The following is a 14851-nucleotide window of genomic DNA, read 5'->3' as shown; positions in this document are numbered from 1 at the left end:
AACACTAACTATGAACAGCCTTACATTTATGGATGTTTCTTTCAACTCATTCTATCTAATACACAGAGGTACCCAATTAGTATTTGTTTGTGTTTTTTGTTAGTTTGTTTTATAAACATTAAAGGTATAAATCTTTAGGGATAATAAAAATTCTGAGGAGCAGCTGAGGGAACTGGTGCTTTTTAGCCTGGAGGAAACGCTCAAGGGCGACATCGCTCTCTACAACTACATCAAAGGAGGTTGTAGAAAGCCAGGGGTTGGTCTTAGTCTCTTCTCCGAGTCAACAAGTGATTAGACAAGAGAAAATGACCTCAGGGTGCTCCAGAAAAGGTTTAGGTTGGATATTAGGATACACTTTATTGAAAGGATTGTGAAGCATTGAAACAGGCTGCCCAGGAAAGCAATTGAGTCACCATCTCTGGAGTTATTTAAAAGCCATATAGATGGGATGTTTCTTAGTGGTAGGCTTGGCAGTGCTATGCTAATAGTTGGACTTGATGAACTTAGAGTTTTGTTTTTTTTCAACCTAAGTGATTATATGATTCTAAAAAAATATATAAAACTATTATCCAGGAGAAAATAACCCTTATGTTCAAAACCTGTTTTGAAAGTGTCGTATTATATTGTCAGAGTATATACGCAGTTGTTGTCTCAAAGGTAAGGAAGATTTTTAAGTCAGTGCTTTACTCATATTTATTACTTTATAAATGTTCTTGATTCAAACAAAGTGTGAATACTGTTCTCCACATGTCTAGATAAAATTGTTTTTTCCACTTATTAGATGGACTGTTGTGCAATCTTAGCAGCAAACCTGTAACCATGTAATTTCTAGAATAAGGATTTCTGTGAAAGTTTGAAACTCTAGCTGTGTGAAAGTTAGATTTATATTCCTGTCAAGAACCCTATTGATTAGAAAGCATTAGCCGCAGGGCTGCATGTTATCTCCCTCTCTCTCTCCCTTCCTTTGTTCCTCCTTCTCTCTTGTGATTTTATAGCTGTGTGCCAGGTGCGGTACATGTTGTGCCTTAGGGGCAGAGGTTTTAGGAAATCAGGGAGACCCTACCACACTTCTATTTTTTTTTTTTCTCAGAGTGAGAGCTGTAAGAATCTGCAGAGAAAACAGTTTTTGTCTTGGGACTGGCAGATTGTGTGCTCTTACTTGCTGATTTAAAAAACAAAAACAACAACCAAAAACAATGCATGAAAACAAATCTGTAAGACTTTTGTAATGAAATGTTAGTGAAAATAATTTTTAGTGTTTTTTTCATAGTGTCTTTTATGTAGTTGTAAGAAGGGTAAATTTAAGAGTACAACATTTAAAGATCCAGGTTTTTTTAATGAAAATTTAATATCTTGCTCATTTTAATCATGCTGAGCTTCAGACAATTTTTTTGTCATGATTCTGAGGAGGTAGAAGAAATACTGTTTTTTGTCATGAAAATCCTGTTTATTTGGTGTACAGAGAAAAAAATATGTGTTTAGAAACATCCAGCTGTTCTCTCCGGTGTAAAAACGTCTTCCTAGCTGTGTAATCCCTCTCACCAAACAGACAGGTAAAAGCATTCTGAGTAAAAGACATCATTCTGTTAATAGCACTGCTGCTTTATTTGCTTATAGTAGAGTAAATCTATTCCCCATTGTTTCCTCTCAGCATTCTCTTTTGTGCTTTCCAGTAGGGGGAAAGTTGACCATAATCATGAAACAAATTAACTTAATTAGAATTTTATCAAGCATACACACACAGATTGTAGCTGCTGAAAGCTGACTAAAGCAGGCTTTTATATGTATATCGAGCTGTGCTTTTCTAACACGAAGTTAAAAAATAAATATACAATGTTTTAAAATACTAGAGGTAACCGTATTTAATATTCTTTGCAAGATTTTCCCTTTCTTTTGCCATTTCATCTTATTCCACCATTACTTTTACATATAGGGTTTTTGACATGAGGTTGTTTCCTCTTTGTTCCTGCTGAGTCTGGACTTTGAATTATCCATAGAGATGAAAACTTCTGTTCTTTCCATCCCTACATGTGTTACTCTGTTAGCTCTGATCTTTCAGGGAGAATTCCAGCAAAATATGATATGCAGATCTGTGTGGGTTTAGTGTCTGTGTCTGTTCTTTAAGTCTATGAAAATGTGATCTTGCTTCTGTAAGGAGAAAGGTTTGAGCCCTCAGCTAGTTAGTGAACAGCTAGATTATTAGGCTGCTAAGGAGAACAATAAAATAAAACTCCCACTTCAACACTGAAGATGTTTTAAACATACTAATTTTCTGCTCTATTTGTAGATAACTGTTACTAGATCTATCAAGGACTTTAGATGCTTTATTTTATTTTTTAAAAATCATGTTTCTAGCATCAGTCATTTTGCTTTAATTGTAGCTTTTTATTTAAACAACGTTTCTAGTATCAAACCTTCAGAATATGATGCAGGTGCAGTCTAATGTCTTAAAAACTCACAAGGCAAATATCAGGAACTAGAAATGTTTGTTATAGTATGTAATCTAAAATTTGAAGAAAAATAAAGCTTATGATTTGGAAGGGGCTTTGTGCAGTATTTTTAATGAGTTTTGGCAGTATTGTATATCACTATCTGCCTTTCTGTTGATTTTTCTCACTGCAGTAGTCTGCTTCATGTTCTTTGCTATATTCAGTGTATGGTGTGTAAAGTTCAGAAGCTCTCTGGGATCTCTGAACTGTGGACCCTGTAGATATGAAACAACACTTTTCATAAGAATTGTTACATTGCAAACATTGCATTTTATTCAGAAAATTGCCCAGCTATAAAATGGAGAACTGGAGTTTGAATATCCTTTATTATTCCTGAAAGATTTTCTCAGTGAAGAAATGAGAAGGAGCTATGGGTTTGTGGAACAGTTGCCAACACTTACTTAGCCAAGAGCTTTGTATATTGGTATTTTATTGTGGGTCAACTGTGAATGTGTTAATCTCGAGAGTACTGCAATATTGATATTGCAGTGTGAAAGTAGTTAAGTTAGCAAGATGTCTCTTGCTAGGAGCAAAAATTAAAATGCTACACGCAATTTGCTTAGATCTTCCAATGAAATATGTCTTTTGTCTTTCTGACTTCAGTACTAATTGTTTGGAAAAATGGGAACAGTTTGTGGAAAGAGAATTTTTCTTTCACAAGAATGAAGTAATTTTGCTCTTGACGTTTAAGTTAGATTATTTTCCAAATGACTGTATTTATGTATACGTGTAGTGGGGATGATGATAATGGCTAATTACTCTTACACTAGAGAAAAAAATGGGACAGCCTTTGTCACATGAAAGACGTATAGAGGAGAGGACCAATAGAAAGACTGAGTGCCATAAAACTGCTTTATATCTGAGTATATGATGGTATCCAGTGAAGTTGTGACCTTAGCGTCTATTCTCATTTTTAGAAAGCCGTTGGTGGATTCTGAATCTACTTCTGTAATGCAAAAAACAGATAAAAGAGTTGCATGGGGCTGGCTTTGCGTGCTGCTTATGTTCACGAGAACCGTAACAAATAGCATATAGATTGTCCTGGATAGGATAGTATCCATGGGTTAGTCTCTGCTAGAGCACTTTTTTGCTTTTATTGCTAATGAATTTTAGTGTCTCACTGTAGTCAGGCCCCATGTACCTTGTCATTGTAAGGTTTCAGTATCTACTACTTCCACGGTCCAGTTTCAGCTTTTTTTTGAGTTATTAACTGGTCTACCTGATGTCATGAATGTCTCGCATCTGCTTGGTGAATGTTCTGACTCTGCTATTTCTCTTCAGAGAAAGTGTATATTTGCCTAAGTCCAGTAAATGCTTTGGATCTGTAGTTTTTAATTATTCAGACTTTAAGAGTTTTATATCCTGAATCTCAGATGACAATATGTTTAATCCTCTTTTCTAACTCAAAACCTCAGTTCAGATTTTAAAAGTTAGAATATTTGATGCAGAAAAGAAAGGAGAGAAACAATGATACAGATTTCCAGTGCAGCTTGAAATTGTTTGTGTATTCCTACTGCTTTGATCAGAGATGAGGGATCTCTAAGTACAGATGGGAAAAAAAGAAGTTGGTGGCTTTTCTGGCTACTCACCCTGCTTAACAGAAAAAAACTTTCTACTGAGTTGAGAATAATAAATCTGGATATTTGAGGAAGCAGTTTTTGATATTTCTTCTATATGCTGCTAAATAGTAACTGATTACGTTCAGTGGGTGTTATTTTATAGTATCTGCATCATTATTATTGTTGGTGAATACTTCTACCTAAGTCAGTTGTGGACAATTTTAGCTATAGAGCAGAAGGGAGGAAAGAGAGATTTCTTTTTGGAAGGAGAGCATTTAAAGACAGGATTTTTTTTTTTTTTTTTTTCCTCAAAGATTTAAATAAGAGACTCTTCTGGAAGTCATTATAGAGGACAAAATGTGTTCTGTGGCACCTGCATTCTTAATGCATAAGCAGCCCTGCCGACTTCTGTTTCAATATTATCAAATATTACCCTTTGAGTAAATCATTGTCCATTCTTTTATTTTCCATGCATTGGAGTTCTGGGCCTATAATATATACCTGATAACCCATTATCATGGTAATTAGTAATTGATACAAGAATGGTTATTGTTAAAACACACATCAGTTTTAATTACTTCATCATTAATGTAAGAAAAGCCAACTAGGTAGCATTGGGAAAAGAAAATACCACAGTGGTAGCACAGAGCGCTCTGTAAGGTATTGGTGCACAGTGAAGTTTGAAATTAAAATAGTTCCTCTTAATGTAATGGTATGGGGTACTCATGAACAAAATATTGTGGCCTAGTTTTACTTTTGAATACGCTTTCGAAATTTTACAAAGCAAATAAAGCTATTTTGTCTCGAAAACATTTACTGATAGATGTACCTATCAGCTTTGGCTTCTGATATTTATTGGTTTTATTCACTAAGAAAGGAATACAGAGCTGGCTTTAATACATGAATAAGGAAAAGCTAGGTCAGAGGTGCACTGGTGACACCATTTGTTCGTTAAAATCTCCTGGTGATGGAAAGATTGCTTTTCTTCTGCTCTTATGGTTTCTAATAGAAGTAATATGCATCTTCCTACTGCTGTTTTCATTTTTCTGTTTTCCCTTTTAGTCAATTGTATACCTTTACATATAGATGGAAGTTTAGCTACAATAGGTGTATTTCTAGTGAAGTTAAAAACATTTTGCTTCAATTTCTTGCCAGTTATTAATTTTAAATTGCTTCAGTAGTTGTTGAGCATGTTAAAAAGAAATTTTCACATAAAGTATTCAAATTATGCATAGGTGGAACTAAAAACTATATTTTGGTATTAAGACATAGGAATGAGAAATGTGCTACATTTCGTTTCTATTTTTCATGAAGCTTCTGATAATTGTATAGAGTAAGCCAATCAATTACATAGTGTTAAATTATGCTTAGTGAGAATCCTAACTTTTGGGAGACTTGCAGTTACAGCAAACACATTTTCTTCTATAGGTGAATATGCAAATATTTTGAAGTCATGGACATTTTCTTATATACTGCATCTGCTTTCCATCTCAACTATGCAGCTGCTGCAGAAGACCCTGTGCTCAGTTGCATCCCCGTGGCCTAAGTTCAATAGGCAGAGCTTGGAAAGCTGTAATGCCTGAATGATAGGCTAATTGAAATGACATACTCTTTTTCATCCTGTTATGAAGATAAGAATACTCTGTGCAACATTTTAAAGAGAACAATCAATATTTGATGTGCAAAAATATATCTTTGCCTAGTATATGCATTATAATCAAAAAGTACCTATAATATTTTACCTTTTACAATATAAACTAACAAAAATTGACACTAAAAGCAAGTTTCCATCATATGTAAGGTATTTTTGGCAAATAAAAACAGAGTGACAACAAATAGCATAGAACTTATCCTATCTTACAAGCTAAAAGATAATAGTTTCTTAACATCAGAAATGCTCCCTTATGTTTTTCATCTTTTGTACTGAATAACCAACTTTAGAAAGTGTAAAATAGAAATTAAGCTGCGTAACCTTTCCATGCTTTGATCTCTGTATTATTTTGTGGCTGAGTTGGGGGTGAGGAGGAAAGGTGATGTTCTTTATCAAGCGCATGAGATAATGGGGCTGGAGAGCTTGATTATGAAGGCATAAAGCAATTCAAGAGCCCTGATGATATCCTAAACTTTAACAGTGATGCCCAAGTGGTTTATTAGATTATCACTTCAGAAGGATTGATTTACAGATTTAGTTCTGCAGCTTCATCTGATATTACAAGAAAAGAAATTTCTTCAGCAATTTTAAAAAAGAACAAAGTGTCAAAAGTAAGTACTTCACCTGAAAAAGCTGTTTTAAATAGCAAGGAGATTCTGATTTAAAATCAAAGCAGGTTTATAATCGGATATGAAAATGTGACTACACTATTCTGTCATTTACTGTTACGCAGAGCTATGATAAATGGAGTAATATTAAATGTAAGCAGGAGGCCAGATAGACAGCAGTGGGATTGCCAAACATGTCCGAAGGGCTTACCGTCCCCTAGGATAAGTTGTTGGGCTGCTCACAGAGAAGTGACAAGAATTATAAGGGAAAGGAACAGTCAGAGATGTTGAAAGAGATTTAACAAATCAGTTTTCGTAAAGGAGGTTTAGCTTAAAAATGAATAAATAAATAAAAACAATTGGCTTGTGAATGAGTTCTCATGAGATCCAGAAGGAGATGAGGACCACAATTACTTCTTAACAGATGCTTCAAAATGACTCTGTAATCCCGTTCTTGTTTAGGTCATTTTATCCTTTCTTACGTATGGTCTTGGTTTAATCACAGATTTGGGCCTGGATCCAGAGAAGTATTTAACAGCACAATAAGGCCTTGTTACTGAAGTTTAAGAGAGAATGTTTGCGGTTTGGTGTGCACCAGGGTCTGCGTGGTTTACTTCTGCATTATTCTACTCTTGGGTCAATAACTGTAAATTATCACATAGAGAATGGCAGCAACATTTTCACAAAAGTAGTTCAGAAGTTCCTCCCATTCTCTCCTGATACTTTGCTTATTCATTTGTTTTCTTTCTCTTTACTATTTTTGTTTTCTAGAGTCAATAAAGAAAGTCTGAGGTAAAGTTGAAGGTAGTGAATGGTGACTGAAAAAAAAAAAAAAAGGAAAAAATAAATTAAGGCAATCAGTTCTTCCATTAAAGAGAAATATTATCTCTCTATATTTATGAACAAATGAGAGATAACAGCATATCTGAACAGCTGAAGGATTTTACTGCTGTTCAGTGCCATCCATGCAAAAATAAAATACTTCTAAGATTCTGAAGTGGGAATTCAGTAAATCCATTCTTTGGAAAAGATAATCATTATTTGTTATTTTATTTTTAGAAACTGTACTTATTGTTGAGTATTACTTATGGATTTTTTCAACTAGTTCTATTTAAATAACCCTGATATATACAAAGTCAAATGCATTTTCTAACCCTGCTTTCAAAGTAGAAAAAGGATAAAACTATGTAAGGTTATAATTGTACATGTTTTCATCATTTTTGATATAGACTTTATTTAAATCTTTGCTATACTATAATTTTTGGGGGGATTTTTTTCTTGCTTTGGAGATGAAGTTTTATTTTCTTTTAAGTATTTACTCTTCTTGGTGTTATATTCTTGATTATTTAAATCAGTAAAAGCAAGATTGCTTATAAAATATTCTGCCATTTTGACAATGCCTTGTGGTTTAGGACTCTTCTCTGAAGCTATTTTTAAACTAGAAGTATAGGATCATGGAATGTTTTTTCAGTTATATTTCCTTTAAAACTAAAAAGTCCAGGAGGAAATATATACAAGCAAAGATGAAAGGATTAAAATTGTAGTACAGAAGATAACATTTTTTGAGCTTATCTCATAATGGTCACTTGAGAATTTTAAAATTAAAAATGTAGATTTCATCCAAGGTTGAGGCGTTTGCTATAATGCATCAGAATACTCTGAAAGCATTATATAATCAGAGTGAATTTTTTGGAATTTTTCCATTCTCATCTTGCCAAAAAAACATTTTTCTCAGAGTGCATTTCTCCACTCCATCAGATGATTTCTCTCCTTTATTTATGGAAAATGTGATAAGTACTTTGTTTCTCATCAAAGTTTCAAGTGACGTTAAAGTATTTTGTTTTTCTGATTTGTGTGCAGTATTACAAATTATAGTGTTACTTTTACATAAATTAGAAAACCGGTCTAGAAACAGGAAAGAAAGAAGGGATGAAAGCAATTCAGGGTAGGATTCTATTTTAAATATTTTAAAAATCATCATAATGTAAAATACATATATGTATTTCTGACAAATATTTTAACTGAAACTTTTCTTCCTGGGAACTAATTCTGAGCTTATCTCTCTGTGGAAAAAAAAAAAATAATCTGAATATTTCATAATAAAACCATTGGCCATATTATTACTGAGGCAGTTTATTATTCTTTGACTTAAGCAAAATGACTTGGGACAGATTTTCATGCTGGCATGCAGAACAAATTTAATTCAAACTGAGATGAAAGGCGGTTAATGTAATTGTAGCCTATTATCCTATGCAGGCTAGAGTTAAGAAGCAAACCCAACAGACAGTCAGAAAATGATGGATAGAAAATAGAACCGCTCAAGGCTGGTGAAATAGAGACTTGTGAAGGGATTATGCCGTAACTGTTCCCACACAATCTCTGCATCAGTTATATCCCACCTCTGCAGTATGTCTGGATTACCAAGCAGGATTTTTGGATGCCTCCTGAGTTCTCTTCATTTACCTCTGACGTCAGAAAAGGTCCCTGTTTAGTAAATTTCAGTACTCTGTAATCCTGTTTTTTTTGTTTTTTTTTTTGGTCATTGATCTGCCACATTCATCAGTCTCAAGCATGCACTAAAGTTTTCTGTTACAGCCGTTTTTCCTTCCTTTTTGTTTGTTTCCTTTTCATTTTGAACATACTTTAACACAGAAACAAGTGTTCATCATATAATTACTTTGATCCCAAGCATGTTGTTTGATTGCAAAACTTGCGAGGTAATTACAAATCATAACCAAAGCCACTCATTTATCATTTCTTTGTTGAATGATTGAATATTTAAGGTGCAGTATGGGATGATAATATTGTTTTCTGAAGAGAGTCTTTGTCTTTCCTAGTCACTCCCAATTGATATGATAGAATTCTAATCTATTGCAAGGTACTAGCTAACAATTTTTCTTTCATCAATCTGTCAATGTTTAGGTGACTTTCAACCTATTGTTTAGAAAATAGCTTTATACTTTGCATTGGGATTAGTTGCAGATTTAAACACTCTGTCTGGTACTGCATTGGCCCAGGAGCAGGCATTGCTGTTCATGGTAGTCCTCTGCAGCATGCTCATCAAAACCAACGTAAACAGAGTTTGAACTCTGTTCAAGACTGACAGGCCAGGACTTCTGCTGTAAAATACTTTGCAATAACCTGCCATGAGGCTATAGTGTTAATTTTAGTCACTTTCTTTTTTACAGCCATTTATTTTAAATTTTCTTCTTAAAGACAAGATAACTTTTCAGTAGAGCCTGCCAAGACCATAAGTATTGGCAGATATACAGTTGTTGTCATAACATAAACAGTAACATTTATTTCCACTTATTTGGCACTTCATAATGGAGTATCAGTGTCATCTTTGCTCTAAGAAATTTGCAAGACTTTGGACTATAATGGGCTAATGGAGTTTGAGGCCCTTCATGGTAAAGGGACCAGAGAAAAATGAGCACATGTATTTATCTTCATGATTTCTCCAACCACCCACATAATTCCTTGTGTTCTACCCTTAATAGATATTTCTGTATCTCTGTGGATTGCTATCACTTTTTACTAAAGTCAAATAAAAGATGGGGTTGTTATCTTAGATATTAAAAAAGACTTGAAAGGAAGCTGAACATTGTTATAGTAGAACAGTGGCTGGCAGTAAGACATGAACTTAATGGACTTTGCTGCATATGGGATGGGAGAGTAGAGGAAAATTGAATAAAAAATAACTTTAGGCAGAGAAAGAATTTGTTGGAACAACATGGAATAAATATTGAAATGGTCTGAGGGACAAAAACTTGGTTTTAAAGGTCACAAGAAAACAAGTATGATAAGTTTAATATTATCAACATACTTTCTGAATGACTAGTCAGAAATTCCATAGACATCTAGGAATACTGAACATGTGACTTGAAGACACCATGTAAAAATTGCCATTTGTGCATTATAATTTACTTAAAACTTTTTCATATATATTTCTCACATCATATCGTATGAAGCTCTTAACACTATGTAAGTAGTTACAGGCAGAGAAATAATTCACTTAACATCCCTGTTTTCTAAAACTTGATATAGAATAGCATCATAGAAAATCCCATTGAAAGGTATCCGCTGAGCAGTCCTCCCACTGCCGTTCCCTAAAGGGAGTTTTAGATCTACAGTTCCTCATGTACAACAGAATTTAGATCATTATAACAACTAAGAGATATTAAACAAAAGTATTTGTTGTCTACATCAGTATACTTTGTTCAGTTACGTGATGTGTTCTGATCAGGTTCATGTAAAACTTGTAGGTATTTGAATTAAACTTTATCTTTAGGATGTGAAATTTTCTTTTAGTTCTTTCAAAATGCAAAGGAAGAAATGTCCGTTTGAGAGAACAGTTCTTGATAAGAGAGAAGCCTGCTCTTCCAAATGTGCCCTTTTACATACATAAAAGTTTGTGTACATCAATGTCAGCGTATGGAATGAAAACAGAAGCTCGTTCTGGACATTAAATTAGGACAAGTAACTCAGAAGCAGGAATTCAGCATGGAGGGCAGCAGAAGCAAAACCTCTGCACAAGAAGCAGAATGAAAAATTAGGGCTAGATCAGAGTAGAATACTATAGCAGATGATAAACAGTACTCCTGGAGGACATTATTACTCATCTAAAAGCTGGTGCAAGCCACTGACTGTGGCTATGAAAGAGTTTACCAGAGCCACTAGTCTTTATCAGGAACCTGCTGTAGTTCAAGGCTGAGATCCCAGGCAGGATCAGTTTGAGAGCCGTCTTTAACTAGCTGAAGGTCAGAAATATGATGGTTCTCCCTCAGATTCTGTGTTAGTCTACAGCTATCACGAATCTCAGATTTGGAAGGACACAGTGTGAGTTGTGGGTCATCGCTCTTTAGTAGCTGTCTGTACCTAAGCCAAAACAAGTTAGCACAGCCCCAGAAGGGCCATAGTGTGGTCTGACATGCATTTTTGTTTTCCTTCAGAATTTGGCATTAGAAACAAATGCAAATCAGGGAAAGACCAGTGGTACTTGGGTTCCTCTTTCCCTGTTCCTTCTTTCTTTTTTGCACTAATTTTTAATTACAAAGAAATACCAACGAGTTGTAGCAGTAGATCTACAAAAAATCCTGCTTTGTGATCAAAGGTTGGATGGAATATTATGAGGTTCCACCTAATCATCCAGGTTGGTGTTATATTCTGACGGGTTTATTTAGGTGAGAGGCCTGGAGATGCTTGCTTGAGGGAAATACCAATACATAACCATGCAACCTTTCTTAAGGTTGAAAAATGTTGGTACAGTGCACAAAATAAAACATATTACTAATCTTCATCATGAGGTCATTTATAAATGTTCTTACAAAAACAACAACAAATAAGCCTTTCATCCATTAAAAAAAGTAAAAATCTGTAAAACTTAGTGATAGTGTGTTCTTGAAAACATATATTTGAAGAGAAAACCAGAAATTATTATGAACTTGGTAGTAAACGTGAGCAGTATTATTATTTTATGTATTTGTTCATAACTTTTTAGTTTGAACTTCCAGGAAATACAGAGAGAGGGGAAGAAAATGGTTTAGTTTTGAAAGCATAACTGAGGGAGAGATTGGAGGATGACTGTTAATAGCTGGCCGTGAGTCCAGTAGCTTGATGAATACTTTTGTACTGAACCAAACCAGAGTACTTACTTGTATGTAACATGTTAGGACCTGTCTCCATTTATACTTGCAAATGGGAACTGGGTCTCTGGAGGCAGGCCAGAGAAGAACTACTCATTCATTATTGCCACTTAAAGCAAATGATCATAGCCTCACAGCACATATTATAACCAGTATAATTCCCAATTTACAGTTACAAAGCATATATTATGCTTCAGATATGCTCAAATGTGTACTGTCTTTTGGAAAATGTACAAAAATTACTACAAGGAGAGCTCATAAGGAGATAATTCAGCAAATACAAAATTTTGTAATTGGAACCACAATTAGTGACTAAAGCGGAGCAATAGATATGCTTAATGAAGTATGGTTGGATTTAAAGACAAAACTAAATTTAGTCAGAACTTAGCATATATACTCACATGAGTAGTTTTAGATGTAGTTTTATCTTTTTACTGTGCTGAAAATGGAGTGTTTAAATAGTATCTTTCATTCTGATTAAAGCAGACTTCCTTAATTCGTAAGAACTCCACCTCATGTTACTACTAATAAATGTTTTAAAATTGTTTTGCACCAGGGGACAGAGGAGAAGTGTAAGAAAGGGTGATTCCCTTGTATTTCAGTAAGAAAGGCCTGACAATGAATAGCATAATAATAAAATATTATTTTAACAAGTTGGATGAAAAAGCGGAGTGCATATAAGGGGAAAAGCTTATGTCACTGCAGATGGTGGGAGCCCCAGGCTCAGGGTGATCTCTAGATGGACTTTCCACGGCATGCTGCACAGTTCCTTCCCGTGGAAGAGGTTCCTTCCCACACTGTGGTGATGTAATAGAGTTGAGTGGCTTTGGACAGGCTGGGAGGTTCTTGTTCATAGCACCCATAGCATGCAGCACAGGACTGCACAGGGCATTCCAGTACACCCCTTTACAGCAGCTCTTCGTGCTCATGTACTGTCTCCTAAGGCCAGTAGACTGGATATGGCTTGCCCAAAACTGCCAACCCCTTGAGTAAAATGTGTTCTGCAGGGTTCACTATATAGAAAGTATAATAAATGTGATAGTGTATCAAATGCTGTTACTGTATTATAATTCACTTTTAAAAATACTGTTATGCTTATTTTCTCATTTCATCATGCAGTATGCTGAAATGATAGCTGTAAAATTGTACTGCCATTTTCTCTTCAAGTTTTGTGAAGGTCGTGTCTAAAATTATCAGGAAATTAACGATTATTGGGATTTGGATGAATACTTGTCTATGGCAAAGTATTACATACCTAATAATTTTTGTATCAAACATTCTTTTGTGTGCTTCCTTAAGCAGTAAGACGTGTGGTGCATTACACTGACTTTTACGGATAATTTTATTTTATGTATTCTTAGTTATTGTTTTCCCTTTTCCTTTTTTCTTCTTCTGCAATATAAATAGAAATATAGCATCAAAAATGTGTATGTGATTTTGAAAATCCTTGGTTTCTGATAATTACTGACCCACAGGAGATGGTTTCATCTGGTTAGAAGGGCAGCTGAATGGTGAAAGGGAGCTGTATGGAAACTTTTTTTTCCTTCTTTCTTTTTTTTTTTTCCAATTGAGATTTTCAAGAAATAAAGAAGTCCCATTCTGTGGTAGGAGTGAACTCTCCTACCTGATTTTGAATAATGAGCATGGTAATAAACACCAGGTTTGAAACCAGTGAAGAGAACAGTAGCAAGGCAGGCAGTATTGTACAGCATGCTTGTTAACTCACATGACATCGAAATCAGAAAGTTTTTTAATATCACTTACAAATAACATAAGCAGCAAAAACTGCTTGCAGTTTAAATTTCTCTAAGAGAACAAAGTAATGGAAGAGTATTCCATGCATTAACTGAGCCAGATTTCCTGTGGGAAAATATTTCTATGAAATTTAATAGGCAGTGATAAGTTTTCTCTCTGTTTTATGAAACATTCTCTATGCCTAATAGCAAATTATAATTTTGCTGGAGACTTTTGTACAATAGCCAAGAAAACCTAGAACACGATAGTTATTTTCTACTAAAGTATGTGACATTTTTAGAGAAATGTTATATAACTCAATTTGATCACTATGATATTCCATAGCATATTCCATGCCTCTGAAAACAAATATATAAGTAAGGTATTTTTCCTGTTCTTTTCATGCACATTTTTTTTCCCCAGCAGCAGCAGTCTGGATGCAGTGTGCCCTATTCAGCCTGAATTTCACCTAGCATCCTATGCATGGTCTGCTGCCTCTGGAACACTGCTATGCTATGCCACGGCTGCAATTTGTGGCCCCAGAACTGGTTGCCATGGTCTAGGTACAGTTAATAGTTTAGGATTAGCCTCTCTAGAGCAGTCTGTGTCATTTTGGAGCACATCTCTTAGGTGCTGTGAAAGCGTAGTCATTATTTTATGCTTATGGGTATTTTGTTGTTTTCATATACAAGAGTTTGAAATAACGTATTTGTGTGTTTGAACCTGAGGATGTATATTCCATCGCTGAAGGAGTGGCTTGAGCACATTTGGAAGGTTACATAAGGGTGCAAAGCCTGCTCTGATAGTGTTTTGGGACTGTGCATGTTAGGAGGAGATTTATTTGAGAACAGTTTCTGCAGTGAACTGCTGCCTGATGAATGCTGTCTCCTTGGAAAGAGCCAGTGGAGGGATGGATGGCAGCCAGGGGGTGAGCAGTGCCTGGGGTAGAGTGGATAGTGGCAGATTCCGTGTTCATCTTCCCTGCCCCACTCACATTTATCCAAAGTGGACACAAAACACACCTGAAGTCCCTATCCAAGAGCCTCATCACTCCTGGTTACTTTTGCAAGAAGAGAAGTCCTTCCAGAAAATAGCTCATCTTGATTAAGAAATATAGCCCATACTTTATGTTTCCCTGTGCTGGTGCTGCTACTAATCAAGCTCG

At 35.1% G+C, this 14851-nt stretch overlaps 1 protein-coding gene across 5 annotated transcripts in view; it reads left to right on the top strand.

Moving 5' to 3' along the window:
- Window positions 1–14851, top strand: part of ATRNL1 (attractin like 1) — a 427623-nt gene that overhangs the window by 136068 nt on the left and 276704 nt on the right. The window lies entirely within an intron of this gene.

This window comes from Centrocercus urophasianus, unplaced genomic scaffold (genome assembly GCF_019232065.1).
Source record: "Centrocercus urophasianus isolate 14NV4802_14NV808 unplaced genomic scaffold, USGS_Curo_1.0 seq_17, whole genome shotgun sequence".
Taxonomy (NCBI): Eukaryota; Metazoa; Chordata; class Aves; order Galliformes; family Phasianidae; genus Centrocercus; species Centrocercus urophasianus.
This window is presented reverse-complemented; position numbering and strand designations above follow the sequence as displayed.